General features: G+C 35.0%; 1 long non-coding RNA gene across 1 annotated transcript; it reads left to right on the plus strand.

Moving 5' to 3' along the window:
• Positions 1 to 1103: 1103 nt before the first annotated feature.
• LOC109582633 (uncharacterized) lies at positions 1104 to 1750 on the plus strand. The gene is made up of 2 exons (XR_002185173.1): positions 1104 to 1209; positions 1280 to 1750. It is a non-coding gene; the product is annotated as an uncharacterized LOC109582633 (long non-coding RNA).
• Positions 1751 to 9538: the final 7788 nt, after the last annotated feature.

A 9538-nucleotide genomic window follows, 5' to 3' on the forward strand; every position in this document is an offset into this window, starting at 1 on the left:
GCAGTAAACTGCACAGCAACACTTACCCATACTGCACACTGTTGACACTCAGTATGCATATGGCTGCTACAAGTCCTGCCTTTAATTGTGACGTCACGTGCAGAAGGTCTATATAGGAATGAGTGTATAGAAATGAGAGTATGAGAATAAGACTATGAGGATAAAAGGTATATTCTCTCTCCATTAGGTGGTTACTGATAATCCTAAGATCAGTCATTTGCTAACAGAGCATGATCTTGAGTTGATATACACGTTGGCCAGTAGAATAATGGTTGGGGATGTTGCAGTACATGAAGATGTTGAAGGTCCAGGCTACTTGGAGTTCTTAACAACACTGGAGGCTGTTATAAAAGTACAGCACCATTACCATTACAGTATCATTACCATTACAGTACAGTAGTAACAGTACCATTACCATTACAGCACCATTACCAGTGCAGTACCATTACCATTACAGTACCATTACCATTACATTACCTGTCTGTGTATATGTACACTGTATTGTACTTAATGTTTTACTTTGTCTTCCTTCAGCCCTGCAAGTCAAGTGGTGTCCCTATTAAATTTCATCAGAGGCACATCATGAAACTGTTTTGTGCTAATTATGTCGACCATTTTGGGAAGATATTGATGAAGGATAAGGAAACTGATGAAGAGAAATCATTTGAACTGAGACTTAGAGTTTTAAGAGATGTGAGAGGGAGGGAGAGAGAGAAGGTTCATGAATATACTTATTCTGTTTAGGATTTGGTTGGTTTTGAGCTCTTGAAGTTGCTTCATGTTACGAGTTTACTTGGTTCTTGTTGTGATGGACAAATTAAAACAGTCGAAGTTGTGTGTCGGGAAATATTCACACTAGATGAACTGGTCAAGTGAGAAATATTTATCTATTTATTGGACTCGCCACGCTTGCGTAGGCAGGTACTAAGCAGTTGGGTTGTCATTCTGTCATTCTGTCCACACAGTTTAATCATAGATACAGTATACAACAGGGATTGGAAACAGCAGGGTATCACGTGATCCTTTCCTTAACATTTCAATGAGACAACAAAAATTGTCAAAAAACCTAGGCGTGTTACGGGTTAAAAATAGATATCCAGGAATATTTTTCAGAAAAGTCTCGAGAAAGTCATCTGTCTAATGACTTTTTAAGATTTGAGTAGTCCCCATTCTAGGAAAACTTTGGCTGCATAAAGCTCTCTTTTGAAGGTATTCTATAAACTGGTACTCTTTGCAATATATCCATTTTAGTATGATTTGAGATCTTTTCTCCCTCTAGCTTCTACATTGATGACACAACAGCTATTATGATGAGATGTCTAGATTGATGTGACTATTATCCAATGTACTGAATGTTTTTCATCTTAATTTTCTCTTAAGCCGTGTTTTATTGAGGACATCAAGAATAGGTTGGACCTACGGTGGAATTTCTCCCTTTGGCAACTTCACTATGACTAATAACGAAAATCTGTGGCATTAGTATTGTTCCCTAGGAATCTCTCCAATGTAATGAGCTACAATGAAGTGACCATTTTTGTCCTGTGGATATTTGGAAGGCTGTTTCTGCAAGTGAAGAATACTGCCGTTTATTGATTATTTTTGATAAACTTGCAATGCATGCAACTTTTATTTGATTCCAACTATTAGTTTTACATTATAGAATTGTTATCAAGTGTCAGTGATACTGCAGCGTCAAGATATATGAGATAAACAGGTTGTAATTTTAACATTTATAGGGCGGCCATTTTGAATCAAATTAACCCGTCACGAGCCTCGGCCTCAAGGCCCTCAACCATTAATTATCCAGGTGTTTCCAATCCCTGTATACGTATATACTGTATCTATGGTTTAATTGATTACCCAAGACCGCGTAGGCGTAGTCGTTACCCGAGACCGCGTAGGCGTAGTCGAGGGGCGTTTCTAGAATGCGGATCAGTACGGATTGCTGCGGATCATTCCGCACGGTAAACCAAGCACGTGAACGCGCGGAATGTGCACGGGCGTGTGCCTAGAATGCGGATCAACTCCCGAGAATTCAGAATCATAACTTCCCGCAGATCAGTCCTCTTGTTCTTCTATTCCACTCCATTTTTATTTGTTGCTGTTGCAATGTTTAACTCTTTATAAAGTAAAAATAACTATTTTTAACTCAGTGTAATAATTTTAAACTTTGAATGTACGAGATTTCAGTGATCATATCAAAAGCCTTCAGTCATTGGTCATAGAATAAATTATTCTGCATCTAGATCTAGTTGCAATGAAATGAGTTACAATCTGCATTGAAAACAAACATATAGTTGTAAAATTTAAACAATGAAAGTTGCCTCACAAATAACAATTATTTTCATTGTGTAAAAATGATTATTATGATATTACCAAAAATATAAAATATTCTATTGGCCAAAAATTGCTACCACCTAGCTATATCATTTTGAAGTTCCTCACAAAGATATTTTCATTTGCATTGGGATACATGTACAGATATAGTTTTAAAAATGAGGTCTTTCAAGTTGTGGATTGCTGCATGCTTCATATCAAGAGTACCATATCTTGCTTAATTGCTTCATAGCTATGTCACTACTATATCCGAAATTTTGTCAGAATAGATACAACTCAGTTTAACAAGAGTATATAAATACTCTTGGTCAATAAATGATGGAGTTAGCATTTTTTAGCCTACGGTGTGAATCATTATTCAGTGATTCTAGTTGCAGTACTAAAGATATTAATTAATTATTATAGATGTATTTTTACTAATACTTAAACTAGTTTTTAAAAATTTTACATTACTATTTTTATTGCTTGCTTTTTTAAATATCTACAGGATTAGAGGGAAGTTATAATAATTTTAAGCTTGATATATGTAGGAAACATGACTCTGAAAGTAAGTCAAATAAAAATATCTTATGCTCTGCATTAATTAGCAACTAGAGTTGGGTCAACTTGAATTTTGTTAGCTACTTTTCATACTGTTCATTGATAATTGCTAAAACTGAATTATCTTAGTTTCTTGAGCAACTTTTAAGAGATAATGATATCAGCCACTGATGCTATCAGTCTAAGTTGCTTATAAAAGCATTATAAACACTTACATTAAATATCTTAATGCAATCAGAGCAGTATTTGTAATCACGTAAAAGAAATACTTTCAAATAAAAATGATAGGTGGTAACAATTTTTGGCCAATAAAATATTATATATTTTTGGTAATATCATAATAATCATTTTTACACAATGAAAATAATTGTTATTTGTTAGGCAATTTTCATTGTTTAAATTTTACACCTACATGTTTGTTTTTAATGCAGATTGTAACTCATTTCATTGCAACTAGATCTAGATGCAGTATAATTTATTCTATGACTAATGACTGAAGGCTTTTGATATGATCACTGAAATCTCGTACATTCAAAGTTTAAAATTATTACACTGAGTTAAAAATAGTTATTTTTACTTTATAAAGAGTTAAACATTGCTACAAATAAAGATGGAGTGGAATAGAAGAACAAAGGACTGCGCGGGAAGTTTAGTCTTGCGTGGCCAGACTTATGGTGCATATTCTGAATTCTTGATAGTTGATCCGCATTCTAGGCACACGCCCGTGCACGTTCCGCGCGTTCACGTGCTTGGTTTACCGTGCGGAACGATCCGCAGCAATCCGCACTGATCCGCATTCTAGTAACGCCCTAGTCGAGGGGTAAAGCAGTTGTCCTGTCTGTGTTTTCGCTTTGACCTCCACTTTTGATCTGACACTGCTTTCTTGTCTTGTCCTGGAGAGTCTTATAATCAACACTGGCTCTAGAAAAAGTTATTCTCTGTCTTGGGAATCCTTGATTTGTCTTTTCCGTGGTAAAAGAAGCTGGCAAAGTCGCCAAATGTAGTCGGCTCTCCTGCAGCTCTTTCGTAGTGAAAGCAAAAGAGCAACAGGGCAGATAAAACAATAAAGCAAAGCCTCATCTTTCATTAATACGAGAGAAATTGCTCCAATCGTCTTCATTTTAGAGATATGATAGCCCAAACTTTCATACCTTGTGAGTTTAGGCGAGGCTCTCTTCTCCCGAGGTAGCGGCCAGAGTCTTTTAACATTAGGGATTAGATAGCAGTTTGTATGCAACAAATAGAACCTAACAAATGTGTGCTAAACTGTTTAAAAGTCGAGAAAACCAAAGCTTTCTTCGCCACATAGGGCCATGTACCACCATTTACTGTGTGTGGGCAGGGATATAATAGACTACGTAATAGGTTACGTAGTCTATTATATCCCTGGTGTGGGGGTGGAGCATGGCTTGATTGAGCCACACCTTCATTGCAGCCACACCTTTACATTGCTGCAGCTAGCTAGCAGCAAATATGCTGGAGCTCTTTGTCTAAAAAAACAAAAAATTCTCTGTCTGTCTCAAAACATTCACTAAGTTTTAATAGATCTAGTACATGCTGAAGCTTCTTCTCTGTCTCAAAACTTTCACCAATAATTTTCTCTTAATTTATTGAAACTGTTACATACAGATTGTGTCGAAGGTACGCACTTTAGTGCTCTCATTTGTAAAAAAAATTATCTTTTTGTCTGAGCAGTCTAGAGCTATATTTCTTCTTCTAGCAACAGATGAAGTTGCTTTCTTTCATCTAGTTATGCTCTTGTAGCATCCTGTGGCACCAAAAGCTGTGAACTGCTAAACCAGGGGACCTCTCTTCAGGTGAGAGCTCGTGTTTCACTCTACAGGGCCGAGATTTGCTTCAGAGGTAGAAAATCCCATCTAACAAAAAGCAAAAAGAACGATTTTGTCCTAACTTCGTTGTTTGTGAGTTACAGTTGCTCAAAGTTTGTGATTTAGCCTCTTTGAAAATTTTTCAGGCGGCACTAGGGAAAGCAGGAACAACCAAACTCTCTCAGTCTCTTTTAAATATCTAGGAAAATTTTTTGTGCCAACTCCTTCTTTGAATAGAGCTTCAGATGTTAAAATAAATTTCAGCTTTTCTTCTTTCTCCTACCCATGTGCCATGATTTAGCTAGCTAGTTGTTGACCACACCCATAGCTTATTTTATTATCATTATTACTATGCAGTCAATAATAATTTTTTTCAAATTGCTTAAATATCACAGTACAAGTAATGCATATCACTCAGGTGAATTCCAGCAGGCGAGTCCATTGCACCATAGTGCTTCATTTATTTATTTGTTTGTTTTATTTATGTATTCATTATTTTATTTATTATTTAATATATTCAGTATACTTATTGATGATAAGATCCTCCCTGTGAGGAAGATTCCTTTTGCTCGTCTCTTGGTCAGTTCTTACCTCAGCACTGAGAAGGAATCCACTGAATCTCTCCACCTCCTCTCAAGGAAACAGTAAATTTGAATTTCACCATAATTAATTAATTAATTATGTTTTTGTCCATGCAGTAAGTTTTGGAGTCACGTGTATCAAGTATCTGCGGACATTTCCAAAATTAAAATTGAAGAAGATGATGAAGATGCCACTAGGTGTTACATGAGGAAGTTTTTTGCCTATTATGAGGTACAGTTCCTCTATATTGTAAGCTAACCACTGGCCCTTGGCTAGACATGGGAGGAGGTATTCAACCCCAGAGGACCCGAGCAAGGCCTTGGTCTTGATGAAGATGAAGGACCTGATGAAGATGAAATTATCCGGGACGATCTTAAAAAGACTTTGTTTCTGTTACGTTATTTTGTGGAAGGTCTTGGTCCAGTTGTGAAATCATTCTGTACCCAGTTAGCCTCATATAAAGGAAAGGAACTGACGGATAAAGTTTATGAGAACATGATCAGCGAAAAATTAGATCACATTGGCCGAAGTATTGAAAATACACTTGAGGAACTGAGACCTGGTCTAGTAGTGAGTCCATTAGTATTGGTTGAATTATAATTATCATCTTCTTAGTCAATAGTCAATAAAAATAAAGATGTGTTCATTACTAGTAAGGCACAGTTTAACTATTGGACGAGTATTGTTGAAGCTATTGATGGGGTCTACCTAAAGTCAAAGGATTATGAAGTAAGTAATTCCGGCAATAAACACAATGAATCACCTGACCACTGGCCACCTGACTGTAGGAGCAGCTTCCAACTGTTGTTAAATTAGTATCTGAAGATATTAAAGATTATAAATCTGAAAATGAGCTTCAGTTAAAGATTATGACAGAGTTTTATTGTTTTGTGTCAAACTACAGGTTTGTATATGAGTGGGAGGAACCATCTAAAATTGAACCCCCTGAAGGTACACTGTGGGTGTGGTTTATCAATATTGACTCCTCCTACTTTGTTCAGATCTAAGGAGTTCAGATGGTCTGATCCCTAAGGGACGTTCCTTCCATCAGTTGATAAACCTTTTCTCTAAAGATGCTAATATACTGTCACCCGAAGGGAGCAGAGTTTCTGCTGCAGGGGGCATGGCTACAGCTGCTAGGAGAGCTATTGGAGCTGATCACCAGTACTTATTATTATTATTATTATTATTATTAAATTATTATTATTATTCATTAGTGTCGTTCCTTTAGTATGTGATGATACTCCCCTCTCTAAACTGTTAAGGTACTGTGTGTCTTGTTTTGAATGACCTTTAACCTCTTTACCTTCCCCTGCCCCTCCTCTTCCTCTTTACCTTCCCTTGCTGCTCCTCCTCCTCCTCCCTCAGTGTCTTGGATTCTCAGTTGCGGCAGCAGCTGGGTAGTAAGGAGAGGGCCAGACTTCACTTCACTTTGCTAACGACTTTACAAGTTTTGTTTGGAATAACTTTTGACAAAATTGAAGAAATTGACAATGAGGAGTGGGTAGCAGAGTAAGATATTAATTCATTAATTATTATTTATTATTATTAATTATATTTATAGCAGTACCTGTGATAAAGGTCACCATTCTTATGTGAAGAATTTACAAAATAAATTTGTTATAGAAAAAAAATATCCTCACCTGGTAAATATAAGTATAATGTATACAGTGTAGCCTCTTGATAATGGACACTCTCTATAGCGTACACCTCCATTTAATGGACAGCACCTAGTGTACCAATTACATTCCTTACTGTATAAAATAACCTCCACATAAAGGATATCTCTGTATAACAGAGACACAGTGTCCATTATATAGAGGCTAGTCGGTACATCTATATTATTATTATTATTATTATTATTGTTCATTCTTTCATTACAGGTGCTAAAGTATATATCCAATCCTGATGTGAAGATATGTGTCCAGATAATGGGGTTCCTCTATACTCTTGTGTTCAACGGGAATGAAGAGACTCAGGATTATATCTGTGACAGGATTGCTAATAATGCCAACTTCTTCTTGTCAATCTACAAACTGATTTCCGTGATACTCCAATACAGCCATATACCAAAGTTAGTCTTAATTGTATTATTATTATTTATTTATTTATTTATTTATTAATTTATTTATTTATTATGTAGAGATTTCTTGTCGAGAGAGCCAGAAGTGAGTATTAGAAACAGGAACAATGTATATTACAATTATATTATAATTAATAGAAGGAAGATACTGATTATGGCACTATGCAACAGACACCTGGTGGTGACACTGTTGTATCAATAGAAGTAAGTATTCATTATACTGACGGTACGGTATGTTTATTAATATGTAGGAGGATCCTAATGTACCACCAATTACAAATACTACATCTTTTATCACCACCTGTAAGTCTCTACATGTATTTCATTATAATTAATCAACACTTCTTTTATTAGATCCCAAATCAGCTGATGAATTGGTAAGTTAAACAAGTACCATAGATGTACATGTAGTGTCCCTCCTAATGATGTATAGGACCTGTGGTTGCATCAAGTTGGTGTTTGCTTGGACCTCATCTCTTCTCTCTGTGATGGACAGAACAGAAAACTTCAAGCAATCATGAAGGAGCAAGACAACTCATTCGTAAGGAGAAGGGAAAGAAATAATTTCTATTATTTGTACAATTAGAATATTAATGTCATTAGTGGCACAGCTGCACTCCTAGAGACACTAGCTGAAATAAAACAAGAAAATGAAACTGAATCAGCTATGATTACTGAAACAATGACTAAAGCCATACAAGTAAACATTATTTGTTTATTTTGTTTATTTATTTATTTTGCTTGTTTGTTTGTTTTACAGTGCCTCATTGAGTTGTGTGCTGGTAATTATTCGAATCAAAGTGCAGCATTAGATGGTCAAGTGCTGGACTCCATTAACTTGATAATTAGAGAATCCTGTCCTACTGAAGATCCAACTACTAAAATACCAATTGTAATAATTATATATAATTACCATCATCATTATCATCATCATTATTAATAACATTTATAGATAGTTAAAGTTCCACTACCGATTGATGTCCTTGAGATGCAGTGTAAAGCTGTGGAGTTGCTGGAGGTTCTTCTTGAAGAAACGGACAAAGAGTTCAGTCCTGGTCTAGTTAAAGCAATATCCAAAGACCTCAAGAAGATGAGACTTATGTACTTTGTAAAGGCAGTCCATGCCAGAGTGAGTTATTACTGATAGATGCTTCATTGTACATGTACATGTATGTATTGTGTATAGTTGTGTGCTAATGATAAAGATATTGATGAAAAGAAACGGTTTGAGTTTATTGAGAGGAACATGTTCAGGGCATACCACATACTAAGGAGTCTTGCTGAAAACTCTGAACTGGAGTTTGAGGAATTTAGTCAGCATTTAATTAATAATAATAATATTATTATTATTTGTTTATTTATAGTTGGATTGAAAAAATTGAAGCCTCTTTTAGAAGAACCAGTAATCAATTTATTTATTTATTTATTTATGATTAAATTGTTTAGGTACATGTTGCAAATCAAAATAGATCTCCTGTTGCCAACGACGACTTGGACCAAACATTGGAAGATATAGATCATAGCAAAGAAGTAATAGTAATTAATTAATTGATTTAATAATTAATTAATAATAGTTAACTGAGATAAGGACACTGTGCGATGAATTGGATAAAGACACTCACAGGATTGAAGTTAATTACATCACTAAAGACAAGAAGTGGATTTTAACTCCTGTCTATTTTCCATTTAAATACTCAGTATGATATTCCAGTTACATGTACTTATAAATATACACATTTATATGTGCTACTAACTCACTATCATTTGTATTGTAGAGGTGCATGAGTGATGGAGAGAAGAGTATCCTTCAGGCTAACATTAATCGTGATTCAGTGGAGGATAAAGCAAAGGACCTTTCTAACTGGACCAAATCATTCTTGAAAAAACATGAATATAAGGTTAGAATTAATAATAATAATTATTATAATAATAATAATTATTATAATAGTAATAATAATAATAATAATAATAATAATAATAATAATAATAATAATAAATTAGAGAGAACTTGAAAAACATCACATATGGAGAGTGGTATCATTTCTTTCGTAAGTTATTAATTAATTAATTAATTGACTGATCTTTCCTTAGTACGTTGAGACACTGGTTTTTAATTTTGTTGACAGTTTTTCTGAACGTTTTTGTACTTGGAATATTTCAGATACCG

This window comes from Amphimedon queenslandica, unplaced genomic scaffold (genome assembly GCF_000090795.2).
Source record: "Amphimedon queenslandica unplaced genomic scaffold, v1.1 AMPQUscaffold_13369, whole genome shotgun sequence".
Classification (NCBI taxonomy): domain Eukaryota; kingdom Metazoa; phylum Porifera; class Demospongiae; order Haplosclerida; family Niphatidae; genus Amphimedon; species Amphimedon queenslandica.